This window comes from Triticum urartu, chromosome 2A, assembly GCF_056163025.1.
Source record: "Triticum urartu cultivar PI428250 chromosome 2A, HENAU_Tu73, whole genome shotgun sequence".
In the NCBI taxonomy this organism is placed as follows: domain Eukaryota; kingdom Viridiplantae; phylum Streptophyta; class Magnoliopsida; order Poales; family Poaceae; genus Triticum; species Triticum urartu.
The window spans coordinates 158,169,437-158,184,104 of NC_141874.1; positions in this window are offsets into that span (position 1 = coordinate 158,169,437).

Genomic DNA, 14,668 nt, shown 5'->3' on the forward strand with positions numbered 1-14,668 from the left:
TCATTGATTCAACGAGCTAGTCAAGTAGAGGCAAACTAGTGACACTCTGTTTGTCTATGTATTCACGAATGTACTAAGTTTCCGGTTAATACAATTCTACCATGAATAATAAACATTTATCATGATATAAAGAAATATAAATAACAACTTTATTATTGTCTACAGGGCATATTTCCTTCAGTCTCCCCCTTGCACTAGAGTCAATAATCTAGTTTACATCGTCATGTGATTTAACACCAATAGTTCACATCTTTATGTGATTAGTTCACATCTCCATGTGACTAACACCCAAAGGGTTTACTAGAGTCAATAATCTAGTTCACATCGCTATGTGATTAACACCCAAAGAGTGATCATGTTTTGCTTGTGAGAGAAATTTTGTCAACGGGTCTGCAACATTCAGATCCGTATATATTTCGCAAATTTCTATGTCTACAAGGCTCTATACGGAGCTACTCTAGCTAATTTCTCCCACTTTCAATATGTATCCAGATCGAGACTTAGAGTCATCCAGATTGATGTAAAAAGCTTGCATCAACGTAACTCTTTACGACGAACTCTTTTTATCACCTCCATAACCGAGAAATATTTCCTTAGTCCTCTAAGGATAATTTTGACCGCTTTCCAGTGATCTACTCCTAGATCACTATTGTACTCCCTTGCCAGAATCATGCTAAGGTATACAATAGGACTGGTAAACAGCATAGCATACTTTATAGAACCTATGACTGAGGCATAGGGAATGACTTTTCATTCTCTTTCTATTTTCTGCTGTGGTCAGGTTTTGAGTCTTTACTCAACTTCACACCTCGCAACACAGGGAAGAACTCTTACTTTGACTGTTCCATTTTGAACTACTTCAAAATCTTGTCAAGGTATGTACTCATTGAAAAAACTTATCAAGCGTCTTGATCTATCTCTATAGATCTTGATGCTCAATATGTAAGCAGTTTCACCGAGGTCCTTCTTTGAAAAACTTATTTCAAATACTCCTTTATGCTTCCCAAAAAATTCTACATTATTTATGATCAACAATATGTCATTCACATATATTTATCAGAAATGTTGTAATGCTCCCACTCAGTTTCTTGTAAATACAGGCTTCACCGCAAGTCTGTATAAAACCATATGCTTTGATCACTTTATCAAAGCATATATTCCAACTCCGAGATGCTTGCACTAGTCCATATATGGATCACTTGAGCTTGCTAACTTTGTTAGCATCTTTAGGATCGACAAAACCTTCTGGTTGCATCATATACAACTCTTCTTTAAGAAATCCATTAAGAAATGCAGTTTTGACATTCGGTTGCTAGATTTCATAAAATGCGGAAACTGCTAACATGATTCGGACAGACTTTTAAGCATCGATACAAGTGAGAAAGTCTCATTATAGTCAACACATTGAACTTGTCAAAAACATTTTGTGACAATTTGAGCTTTGTAGATAGTAACAATACTATCAGCGTCCGTATTCCTCTTGAAGATCCATTTATTCTCAATGACTCACCGATCATCGGGCAAGTCAATCAAAGTCCACACTTTGTTCTCATACATGGATCCCATCTCAGATTTCATGGCCTCAAGCCATTTTGCGGAATCTGGGCTCATCATCGCTTCCTCATAGTTCGTAGGTTCGTCATGGTCTAGTAACATGACTTCCAGAACAGGATTACCGTACCACTCTGTTGCGGACCATACTCTGGTTGTCCTATGAGGTTCGGTAGTAACTTGATCTGAAGTTTCATGATCATCATCATTAGCTTCCTCACTAATTGGTGTAGAGATCACTAGATCTGATTTCTGTGATGAACTACTTTCCAATTTGAGAGAAGGTATAATTACCTTATCAAGTTCTACATTCCTCCCACTCACTTCTTTCGAGAGAAACTCCTTCTCTAGAAAGGATCCATTCTTAGCAACGAATGTCTTGCCTTCGGATCTGTGATAGAAGGTGTACCCAACTGTCTCCTTTGGGTATCCTATGAAGACACATTTCTCCGATTTGGGTTTGAGCTTATCAGGATGAAACTTTTTCACATGAGCATCGCAACCCCAAACTTTAAGAAATGACAACTTTGGTTTCTTGCCAAACCACAGTTCATATGGCGTCGTCTCAAGGGATTTAGATGGTGCCCTATTTAACGTGAATGCAGCTGTATCTAATGCATAACCCCAAAACGATAATGGTAAATTGGTAAGAGACATCATAGATTGCACCATATCTAATAAAGTACGGTTACGATGTTCGGACACACCATTACGCTGTGGTGTTCCAGATGGCTCAAATATTCTCGTAACTCAAATGGTAAATGAAGACCAAACTCGTAACTCAAATATTCTCCTCCACGATCATATCGTAGATACTTTATTTTCTTGTTATGATGATTTTCCACTTCACTCTAAAATTATTTAAACTTTTCAAATGTTTTAGATTTATGTTTCATCAAGAAGATATATCCATATCTTACTCAAATCATTTGTGAAGGTCAGAAAATAACGATACCTGCCACGAGCCTCAACACTCATCGGACTGCATACATCAGTATGTATTATTTCCAACAAGTCTGTTGCTCGCTCCATTGTTCCAGAGAATGGAGTCTTAGTCATCTTGCCCATGAGGCATGGTTCGCAAGCATCAACTGATTCATAATCAAGTGATTCCAAAAACCCATCAACATGGATTTTCTACATGCGCTTTACACCAATATGACCTAAACGGCAGTGCCACAAATAAGTTTCACTATCATTATTAACTTTCATCTTTTGGCTTCAATATTATGAATATGTGTATTACTACGATTGAGATTCAATAAACCATTCACCTTGGGTGTATGACCATTGAAGGTTTTATTCATGTAAACAGAACAACAATTATTCTCTGACTTTAAATGAATAACCGTATTGTAATAAACATGATCAAATCATATTCATGCTTAACGCAAACACCAAATAACATTTATTTAGGTTCAACACTAATCCAGAAAGTATAGGGAGTGTGCGATGATGATCATATCAATCTTGGAACCACTTCCAACACACATCGTCACTTCACCCTTAACTAGTCTCTGTTCATTCTGCAACTCCCGTTTCGAGTTACTAATCTCAGCAACTGAACTAGTATCAAATACTGAGGGGTTGCTATAAACACTAGTAAAGTACACATCAATAACATGTATATCAAATATACCTTTGTTCAGTTTGCCATCCTTCTTATCCACCAAATACTTGGGGTAGTTCTGCTTCCAGTGACTAGTCCCTTTGCAGTAGAAGCACTTAGTCTCAGGCTTAGGTCTAGACTTGGGCTTCTTCACTTGAGTAGCAACTTGCTTGTCATTCTTTTTGAAGTTCCCCTTCTTCCCTTTGCCCTTTTCTTGAAACTAGTGGTCTTGTCAACCATCAACACTTGATACTTTTCTTGATTTCTACCTTCGTCGATCTCAGCATCACGAAGAGCTTGGGAATCATTTCCGTTATCCCTTGCATATTATAGTTCATCACGAAGTTCCAGTAACTTGGTGATAGTGACTAGAGAACTCTGTCAATCACTATCTTATCTGGAAGATTAACTCCCACTTGATTCAAGTGATTGTAGTACTCAGACATTCTGAGCACATGCTCACTAGCTGAGCTATTCTCCTCCATCTTGTAGGCAAAGTGCTTGTCAAAGATCTCATACCTTTCGACATGGGCATGAGTCTGAAATACTAATTTCAACTCTTGGAACATCTCATATGCTCCGTGGCATTCAAACCGTCTTTGAAGCCCCGATTCTAAGCCATAAAGCATGGTGCACTAGACTATCAAGTAGTCAACATATCGAGCTCGCCAAACATTCATAACGTCTGCATCTGCTCCTGCAATCGGTCTGTCACCTAGCGGTGCATCAAGGACAGAATTCTTCTGTGCAGCAATGAGGATAATCCTCAGATCACAGATCCAATCCGCATCATTGCTACTAACATCTCTCAACTTAGTTTTTCTCTAGGAACATATCAAAATAAACGGGGAGCTACATCGCGAGCTATTGATCTACAACATAGTTATGCAAATACTATCAGAACTAAGTTCATGATAGATTAAAGTTCAATTAATCATATTACTTAAGAACTCCCACTTAGATAGACATCCCTCTAGTCATCTAAATGATCACGTGATCCAAATCAACTAAACCATGTCCGATCATCACGTGAGATGGAGTAGTTTTCAATGGTAAACATCACTATGTTGATCATATCTACTATATGATTCACGCTCGACCTTTTGGTCTCCAGTGTTCCGAGGCCATATCTGCTAGGCTCGTCAAGTTTAACCCAAGTATTTCTGCGTGTGCAAAACTGGCTTGCACCCGTTGTATATGAACATAGAGCTTATCACACCCGATCATCACGTGGTGTCTCGGCACGACAAACTTTGGCAATGGTATGATCCAAGTACCGAATGCACGGCACCTCCGAGTTCAGCACACGTTCAGCTCGATGACGTCCCATGAACTCCGATCCAGCAGAGCTTCATGGGAGAGTTCCGTCAGCACGATGGCGTGATGACGGTAATGATGTTGCTACCGATGCAGGGCTTCACCTAAGAACCGCTACGATATGATCGAGGTGGATTATGGTCGAGGGGGGCACCACACACGGCTAAGGGATCAATGATCAACTTGTGTGTTCTAGGGTGCCCCCTGCCCCCGTATATAAAGGAGCAAGGGGGAGGCCGGCCGGCCCCTGTAGGGCATGCCGGGAGGAGGAGGAGTCCTCCTAGTAGGAGTAGGACTCCCCTTTCCTACTCCTACTAGGAGGAGGAAAGGAAGGGGGAAGGGGAGAAGGAAGGAGAGGGAGGAAAGGAGGAAAGGGGGGCGGCCCCATAGTCCAATTCGGTTTGGGCTATGGGGGCCGCGCGCCCTGCCTCCTCTCTTCCACCACTTGGCCCATGAGGCCCAATACTTCTTCCATGTATTCCCGTAACTCCCCGGTACTCCGAAAAATACCCGAATCACTCGGAACCTTTCCGATGTCCGAATATAGTCGTCCGATATATCGATATTTATGTCTCGACCATTTAGAGACTCCTCGTCATGTCCCCGATCTCATCCGGGACTCCAAACTACCTTCAGTACATCAAATCACACAAACTCATAATACCGATCGTCACCGACGTTAAGCGTGCGGACCCTACGGGTTCGAGAACTATGTAGACATGACCGAGATACATGTCCGGTCAATAACCAATAGCGGAACTTGGATGTTCATATTGGCTCCTACATATTCTACGAAGATCTTTATCGGTCAAACCGCATAACAACATATGTTATTCCCTTTGTCATCGGTATGTTACTTGCCCGAGATTCGATCGTCAGTATCTCAATACCTAGTTCAATCTCGTTACCGGCAAGTCTCTTTACTCGTTCCGTAATGCACTATACCACAACTAACTCATTAGTTGCATTGCTTGCAAGGCTTATAGTGATGTGCATTACCGAGAGGGCCCAGAGATACCTTTCCGACAATCAGAGTGACAAATCCTAATCCCGATCTATGCCAACTCAACAAGTACCATTGGAGACTCCTGTAGAGCACCTTTATAATCACCCAGTTACGTTGTGACGTTTGGTAGCACACAAAGTGTTCCTCCGGTATTCGGGAGTTGCATAATCGCATAGTCGTAGGAACATGTATAAGTCATGAAGAAAGCAATAGCAACAAACTAAACGATCATCATGCTAAGCTAATGGATGGGTCAAGTCAATCACATCATTCTCTAATGATGTGATCCCGTTAATCAAATGACAACTCATGTCTATGGTTAGGAAACATAACCATCGTTGATTCAATGAGCTAGTCAAGTAGAGGCAAACTAGTGACACTCTGTTTGTCTATGTATTCACACATGTACTAAGTTTCCGGTTAATACAATTCTAGCATGAATAATAAACATTTATCATGATATAAGGAAATATAACTAACAACTTTATTATTGCCTCTAGGGCATATTTCCTTCAGCAGGTATGCCCGAGGATGTTATCAAGAAGAAGGTCTTCCCTTTATCTTTGAAGGGAAAGGCATTGACATGGTTTAGGCTATGTGATGATATGGGATCATGGAACTACAACCGATTGAAATTGGAATTTCATCAGAAGTTTTATCCTATGCATCTTCTTCATTGTGATCGTAATTATATATATAATTTTTGGCCTCACGAAGGAGAAAGCATCACTCAAGCTTGGGGGAGGCTTAAGTCAATTTTATATTCATGCCCCAACCATGAGCTCTTAATAGAAATTATTATTCAAAAAATTTATGCTCGGCTTTCTCTCGATAAGTGCTCCATGCTCGATACTTCTTGTACTGGCTCTTTTATGATGAAGACTATTGAATTCAAATGGGATTTATTGGAAATAATTAAACGCAACTCTGAAGATTGGGATCTCGACAAAGGTAAGGAGTCAGGTATAACCCCAAAGTTTGATTGTGTTAAATCTTTTATGGATACCAATGCCTTTCATGAATTTAGTACTAAATATGGACTTGACTCTGAGATAGTAGCTTCTTTCTGTGAATCCTTTGCTACTCATGTTGATCTCCCTAAGGAGAAGTGGTTTAAATATAATCCTCCCATTGAAGTAAAAGTAGTTGCACCTATTAAAGTTTAAGAAAAGACTATCACTTATAATGTTGATCCTGTTGTTCCTACTGCTTATATTGAGAAACCACATTTCCCTGTTAGAATAAAGGATCATGCTAAAGCTTCAACTGTGGTTCGTAAGAGTAATACTAGAACACCTACACCCTCTTAGAAAATTAAAGTTGAACCTAGTATTGCTATGGTTAAAGATCTCTTGGCCGATAATATTGATGGGCATGTTATTTACTTCTGTGATGAAGCTGCTAGAATTGCTAGACTCGATACTAAAAATAAACATAGACTTGTTGTAGGCATGCATGTTATTTTTGTTAAAATAGGAGATCATTGCTATCATGGCTTATGTGATATATGGGTGCTAGTGCAAGTGCAATACCTCATTCCTTATACAAAGAAATTATGCATGATATTGCACCTGCTGAGATAGAGGAAATTGATGTTACAATTAAGCTTGCCAATAGAGACACTATTTCACCAGTTGGGATTGTTAGAGATGTTGAAGTCTTGTGTGGGAAAGTTAAATATCCTACTGATTTTCTTGTTCTTGGTTCCCCACAAGATAACTTTTGTCCCATTATATTTGGTAGACCCTTCTTGAATATTGTTAATGCTAGGATAGATTGCAAAAAGGATGTTGTTACTATTGGTTTGGGGGATATGTCTCATGAGTTTAATTTGCTAAATTTCGTAGACAATCCCATGATAAAGAATTGCCTAGTAAAGATGAAATTATTGGTCTTGCTTCTATTGCCGTGCCTCCTAATGATCCTTTAGAACAATATTTGCTCGACCATGAAAATGATATGTTTATGAATGAAAGAAGGGAAATAGATGAAGTATTCTTTAAACAGGGACCTATTTTGAAACACAACTTGCCTGTTGAAATTTTAGGGGATCCTCCTCCACCCAAGGGTGAACCCGTGTTTGAGCTTAAACCTTTGCCTGATACTCTTAAATATGCTTATCTTGATGAGAAAGAGATATATCCTATTATTATTAGTGCTAACCTTTCAGAGCATGAAGAAAAGAAATTATTGAAAACTCTGAAGAAGCACCATGCTGCTATTGGATATACTCTTGATGATCTTAAGGGCATTAGTCCCACTCTATGCCAGCACAAAATAAAAGTGGAGAAAGACGCTAAACCGGTTGTTGATCACCAATGATGGTTAAATTCTAAGATGAAAGAAGTGGTAAGAAAATAAATACTAAAGCTTCTGGAGACAGGTATAATTTATCCCGTTGTTGATAGTCAATGGGTAAGTCATGTCCATTGTGTCCCTAAGAAGGGATGTATTACTGTTGTTCCTAATGATAAAGATGAATTGATCCCACAAAAAAATGTTACAGGTTATAGAATGGTAATTGATTTATGCAAATTAAATAAAGCTACTAAAAAGGATCATTACCCTTTACCTTTTATTGATCAAATGCTAGAAAGATTATCCAAATATACACATTTTTGCTTTCTAGATGGTTATTATGGTTTCTCTCAAATACCTGTGTCAAAAGAGGATCAAGAAAAGACAACTTTCACTTGCCCTTTCGGTACCTTTGCTTATAGACGTATGCCTTTTGGTTTATGCAATTCACCTGCTACCTTTCAAAGATGTATGACTGCTATATTCTCTGATTTTTGTGAAAATATTGTTGAGGTTTTCATGGATGATTTCTCCGTATATGGAACTTCTTTTGATGATTGCTTAAGCAACCTTGATCGAGTTTTGCAGAGATTTGAATAAACTAATATTGTCTTGAATTGGGAGAAGTGCCACTTTATGGTTAATGAAGGTATTGTCTTGGGGCATACAATTTCTGAAAGAGGTATTCAAGTTGATAAAGCTAAAGTTGATGCTATTGAAAAGATGTTGTGTCCTAAGGACATCAAAGGTATAAGAAGTTTCCTTGGTCATGCTGGTTTTTATAGGAGGTTCATTAAAGACTTCTCAAAAAATTCTAGGCCTCTCACTAATCTCTTACAAAAAGATGTTCCTTTTGTCTTTGACGATGATTGCACAGAAGCATTTGAAATACTTAAGAAAGCTTTGATTTCTGCACCTATTTTCAGCCTCCTGATTGGAATTTACCATTTGAAATTATGTGTGATGCTAGTGATTATGCTATAGGTGATGTTCTAGGACAAAGAGTTGATAAGAAATTAAATGTTATCCAATATGCTAGTAAAACTCTAGACAGTGCCCAAAGAAATTATGCTACTACTGAAAAAGAATTTTTAGCAGTTGTATTTGCTTGTCATAAGTTCAGACCTTATATTGTTGATTCTAAAGTAACTGTTCACACTGATCATGGTGCTATTAAATATCTTATGAAAAATAAAGATGCTAAACCTAGACTTATTAGATGGGTTCTCTTGCTACAAGAATTTGATTTGTATATTATTGATAGAAAGGGAGCTGAGAACTCCGTTGTAGACAACTTGTCTAGGTTAGAGAATGTTCTTGATGACCCACTACCTATTGATGATAGCTTTCCTGATGAAAAATTAGCTGTCATAAATGCTTCTCGTACTGCTTCATGGTATGCTGAATATGCTAATTACATTGTTGCTAAATTCATACCAGCTAGTTTCACATACCAGCAAAAGAAAAAGTTCTTCTATGATTTAAGACATTACTTTTGGGATGACCCACACCTTTATAAAGAAGGAGTAGATGGTGTTATTATACGTTGTGTACCTGAGCATTAATAGGAACAGATCATATGCAAGTGTCATTCCGAGGCTTATGGAGGACACCATGCTGGAGATAGAACTGCACATAAGGTATTGCAATCCGGTTTTTATTGGCCTACTCTCTTCAAAGATGCCCGTAAGTTTGTCTTATCTTGTGATGAATGTCAAAGAATTGGTAATATTAGTAGACGTCAAGAAATGCCTATGAATTATTCACTTGTTATTGAACCATTTGATGTTTGGGGCTTTGATTATATGGGACTGTTTCCTTCCTCTAATGGGTATACACATATTTTAGTTGTTGTTGATTACGTTACTAAGTGGGTAGAAGCTATTCCTACTAGTAGTGCTGATCATAACACCTCTATTAAGATGCTTAAAGAAGTTATTTTCCCGAGGTTTGGAGTCCCTAGATACTTAATGACTGATGGTGGTTCACATTTTATTCATGGTGCTTTCCGTAAAATGCTTGATAACTATGATGTTAATCATAGAATTGCATCTCCGTATCACACGCAGTCTAGTGGTCAAGTAGAATTAAGTAATAGAGAGCTTAAATTAATTTTGCAAAAGACTGTCAATAGATCTAGAAAGAATTCGTCAAAGAAACTTGATGATGCATTATGGGCCTATAGAACTACATATAAAAATCCTATGGGTATGTCTCCATATAAAATGGTTTATGGTCAAGCATGCCACTTACCTCTTGAACTAGAACATAAGGCATATTGGGCCATTGAAGAGCTCAATTATGATTTCAAACTTGCCGATGAGAAGAGGCTTTTTGACATTAGCTCACTTGATGAATGGAGAACCCAGGCCTATGAGAATGCCAAACTGTTTAAAGAAAAAGTTAGAAGATGGCATGACAAAAGGATACAAAAACGTGTGTTTAATGTAGGTAATTATGTATTGCTATACAACTCTCGTTTAAGATTTTTTGCAGGCAAACTCCTTTCTAAATGGGAAGGCCCTTACGTCATTGAGGAGGTTTGATACGTCTTCAACGTATCTATAATTTTTGATTGCTCCATGCTATATTATCTACTGTTTTGGGCAATATTGGGCTTTATTTTCCACTTTTATATTATTTTTGGGACTAACCTATTAACCAGAGGCCCATCCCAGATTTGCTTTTTTATGGCTATTTCAGTGTTTCGAAGAAAAGGAATATCAAACAGAGTCGAAACGGAACGAAATCAACTGGAGAAGTTATTTTTGGAAGGAAACCTACCGGATAGACTTGGACCCTACGTCAGAAGATGAAGGAGGAGCTCACGAGGGTAGGGGCGCCCACCCTCCTGGGGCGCGCCCCTGCCTCATGGCCACCCCTTCGGTCCACCGACGTACTCCTTTCACCCATATATACCCACGTATCCTAAAACTTCCAGAGAGCACAATAGATCGGGAGTTCCGCCGCCAGAAGCCTCCGTAGCCACCGAAAACCAATCTAGACCCATTCCGGCACCCTGCCGGAGGGGGCAATCTCTCTCCGGTGGTCATCTTCATCATCCCGGTGCTCTCCATGACGAGGAGGGAGTAGTTTTCCCTCGGGGTTGAGGGTATGTACCAGTAGCTATGTGTTTGATCTCTCTCTCTCGTGTTCTTGATTTGGCATGATCTTGATGTATCGCGAGCTTTGCTATTATAGTTGGATCTTATGTTTCTCCTCCCCCTCTACTCTCTTGTAATGAATTGAGTTTCCCCTTTGAAGTTATCTTATCGGATTGAGTCTTTAAAGATTTGAGAACACTTGATGTATGTCTTGCCGTGCGTATCTATGGTAACAATGGGATACCACGTGATTCGCTTGATGTATGTTTTGGTGATCAACTTGCAGGTTCCGCCCATGAACCTATGCATAGGGGTTGGCACACGTTTTCGTCGTGATTCTCCGGTAGAAACTTTGGGGCACTCTTTGAGGTCCTTTGTGTTGGTTGAATAGATGAATCTGAGATTGTGTGATGCATATCGTATAATCATATCCACGGATACTTGAGGTGACATTGGAGTATCTAGGTGACATTAGGGTTTTGGTTGATTTGTGTCTTAAGGTGTTATTCTTGTATGAACTCTAGGGCTGTTTATGACACTTATAGGAATAGCCCAACGGATTGATTGGAAAGAATAACTTTGAGGTGGTTTCATACCCTACCATAATCTCTTCATTCATTCTCCGCTATTAGTGACTTTGGAGTGACTCTTTGTTGCATGTTGAGGGATAGTTATATGATCCAATTATGTTATTATTGTTGAGAGGACTTGCACTAGTGAAAGTATGAACCCTAGGCCTTATTTCCACACATTGCAATACCGTTTACGCTCACTTTTATCATTCGTTACCTTGCTGTTTTTATTATTTCAGATTACAAATACCTTTATCTACTATCCATATACCACTTGTATCACCATCTCTTCGCCGAACTAGTGCACCTATACAATTTACCATTGTATTGGGTGTGTTGGGGACACAAGAGACTCTTTGTTATTTGGTTGCAGGGTTGCTTGAGAGAGACCATCTTCATCCTACGCCTCCTACGGATTGATAAATCTTAGGTCATCCACTTGAGGGAAATTTGCTACTGTCCTACAAACCTCTGCACTTGGAGGCCCAACAACGTCTACAAGAAGAAGGTTGTGTAGTAGACATCAAGCTCTTTTCTGGCGCCGTTGTCGGGGAGGTTAGCACTTGAAGGTATATCTTTAGATCTTGCAATCGAGTCTTTTAGTTTCTTGTTTTATCACTAGTTTAGTTTATAAAAGAAAACTATAAAACAATGGAATTGAGTTTATCTCATACGCTTCATCTTTTTAATATCTTTCGTGAGTATGATGGAAAGGAAAATTGTGCTCAAGTGCTAGAAGAAGAATGCATTAGAATGTTTGGCACTAAATATTTGAATGATGAGCATGATTGCAATGTTGTTAGTATGAATTCCTTGAATATCCATGATGCTAATGATATGCAAAGCCACAAGCTTGGGGAAACTATGTTTGATGAAGATGATATTTTTTGCCCCCCAAGCTTTGATGAGCAAATTTACTATGATGAAAGCATGCCTCCTATCTATGATGATTATTGTGATGACACGTATGCTTTAAAGAATAATGATAACCATGAAACTTGTCATCTTGATCTTAATTTTCAATCACATGATAGTTATTTTGTTGAGTTTGCTCCCACTATTATTCATGAGAAGAAATTTGCTTATGTGGAGAGTAATAAAATTTCTATGCTTATAGATCATGAAAAGAATGCTTTAGGTGTTGGTTATATTGTTGAATTCGTTCATGATGCTACTGAAAATTATTATGAGGGAGGAATATATGCTTGTAGGAATTGCAATAATATCAAGTTTTCTCTCTCTATGTGCTTAAAGTTTTGGAGTTATGCTTGTTTTACCGTCCTATGCAAGTTGATTCTTGTTCCCACAAGTTGTTTGCCCACAAAATCCCTATGCATAGGAAGTATGTTAGACTTAAATGTGCTAGTCATATTCTTCATGATTCTCTCTTTATGTTTCAATTCTTATCTTTTATGTGAGCATCATTGAAATCATCATGCCTAGCTAGGAGCGTTAAACGATAGCGCTTGTTGGGAGACAACCGAATTTTATTTTAGTTCCTTACTTTTTTCTCCTGTTTAGTAATAAATAATTCATCTAGCCTCTGTTTAGATGTGGTTTTATGCTTTTAATTAGTGTTTGTGCCAAGTACAACCTTTGGGAAGACTTGGGGAAAGTCTTGTTGATCATGCTGTAAAAAACAGAAACTTTAGCACTCACGAGAATTTCTGCCATTTTTATTTGGAGAGTGATATTTAGTTAATTCTTTTTTCAGATGATTAATAGATAAATTCCTCAGGTCCAGCAATTTATTTGAGAATTTATGAGTTCCAGAAGTATACGTTTGATCCAGATTACTACAGACTGTTATGTTTTTGACAGATTCTGTTTTTCATGCATTGTTTACTTATTTTGATGAATCTATGGCTAGTAAAATAGTTTATAAACCATAGAGAAGTTGTAATACAGTAGGTTTAACACCAATATAAATAAATAATTAGTTCATTACAGTACCTTGAAGTGGTGATTTATTTTCTTATACTAACGGAGCTTACGAGTTTTCTGTTAAGTTTTGTGTTGTGAAGTTTTCAAGTTTTGGGTAAGGATTCGATGGACTATGGAATAAGGAGTGGCAAGAGCCTAAGATTGGGGATTCCCATGGCACCCCAAGGTAATATTCAAGGATAACCAAGAGCCTAAGCTTGGGGATGCCCCGGAAGGCATCCCCTATTTCGTCTTCGTTCATCGGTAACTTTACTTGGAGCTATATTTTTATTCGCCACATGATATGTGTTTTGCTTGGAGCGTCAATTTATTTTGTTATGATTTTCATGCTGTTATTTAGAAAAATGTTTTGCATCTTTTATTTCAACGAAAGTGGCATTGATAGTCTTTACTATGCCTATGTTACAAGTATACATGTTGCTGTTTGAAAACAGAAAGTTTACCGCTGTTGCAATAATTCCCTAGAAAAGTCAGAATGTGATAAAATGTTGAAACCTTTTGCATATTAAGCTATGATAAATTTCCCACAGTGAGAATTTTCTTTCATAATTTTTGGAGCTAGGGAAGTATGGATGTTGCAGCATTCTTTACAGACTATCCTGTTTAGGCAGATTGCTGTTATGTTTGCATTGTTTGCATATGTTTGCTTCTTTAATGATTCTATTTGAGGATAGGACTATTAAATATGCAAAGGAATTTAGTATGAAATGTTGAATAATAATTTTTAGTGATTTTCTACAGGTGAGTATGATAAGGTTTTGGCAATGGTTTATACTAACTTATCTCACGAGTCCTTGTTGAGTTTTGTGTGGATGAAGCTTTTGAGGTTTAGGGAGACCGTGATATGAGAGGAATTAAGGAGACACAAAGTCTCAATCTTGGGAATGCCCAAGGCATTCCAAGATAATATTTCAATAAGTCTCAAGCATCTAAGCTTGGGGATGCCCCGGTTGGCATCCCACCTTTCTTCTTCAACAACTATCGGTTAGTATCGGTTGATCCTAAGTTTTTACTTCTTCACATGATGTTTGCTATTCTTAGATGTCATTTTATTTAGTTTTGCTTGCTGTTTAAATAAAGTATCAAGGTCTGAAATTATTGAATGGGAGAGTCTTCACATAGTTGCACAATTATTCGACTACTCATTGATCTTCACTTATATCTTTCGGAGTAGTTTGTCATTTGCTCTAGTGCTTCACTTATATCTTTTAGAGCATGTGGTAGTTTTATTTTGAAGAAATAGATGAACTCTCATGCTTCACTTAGA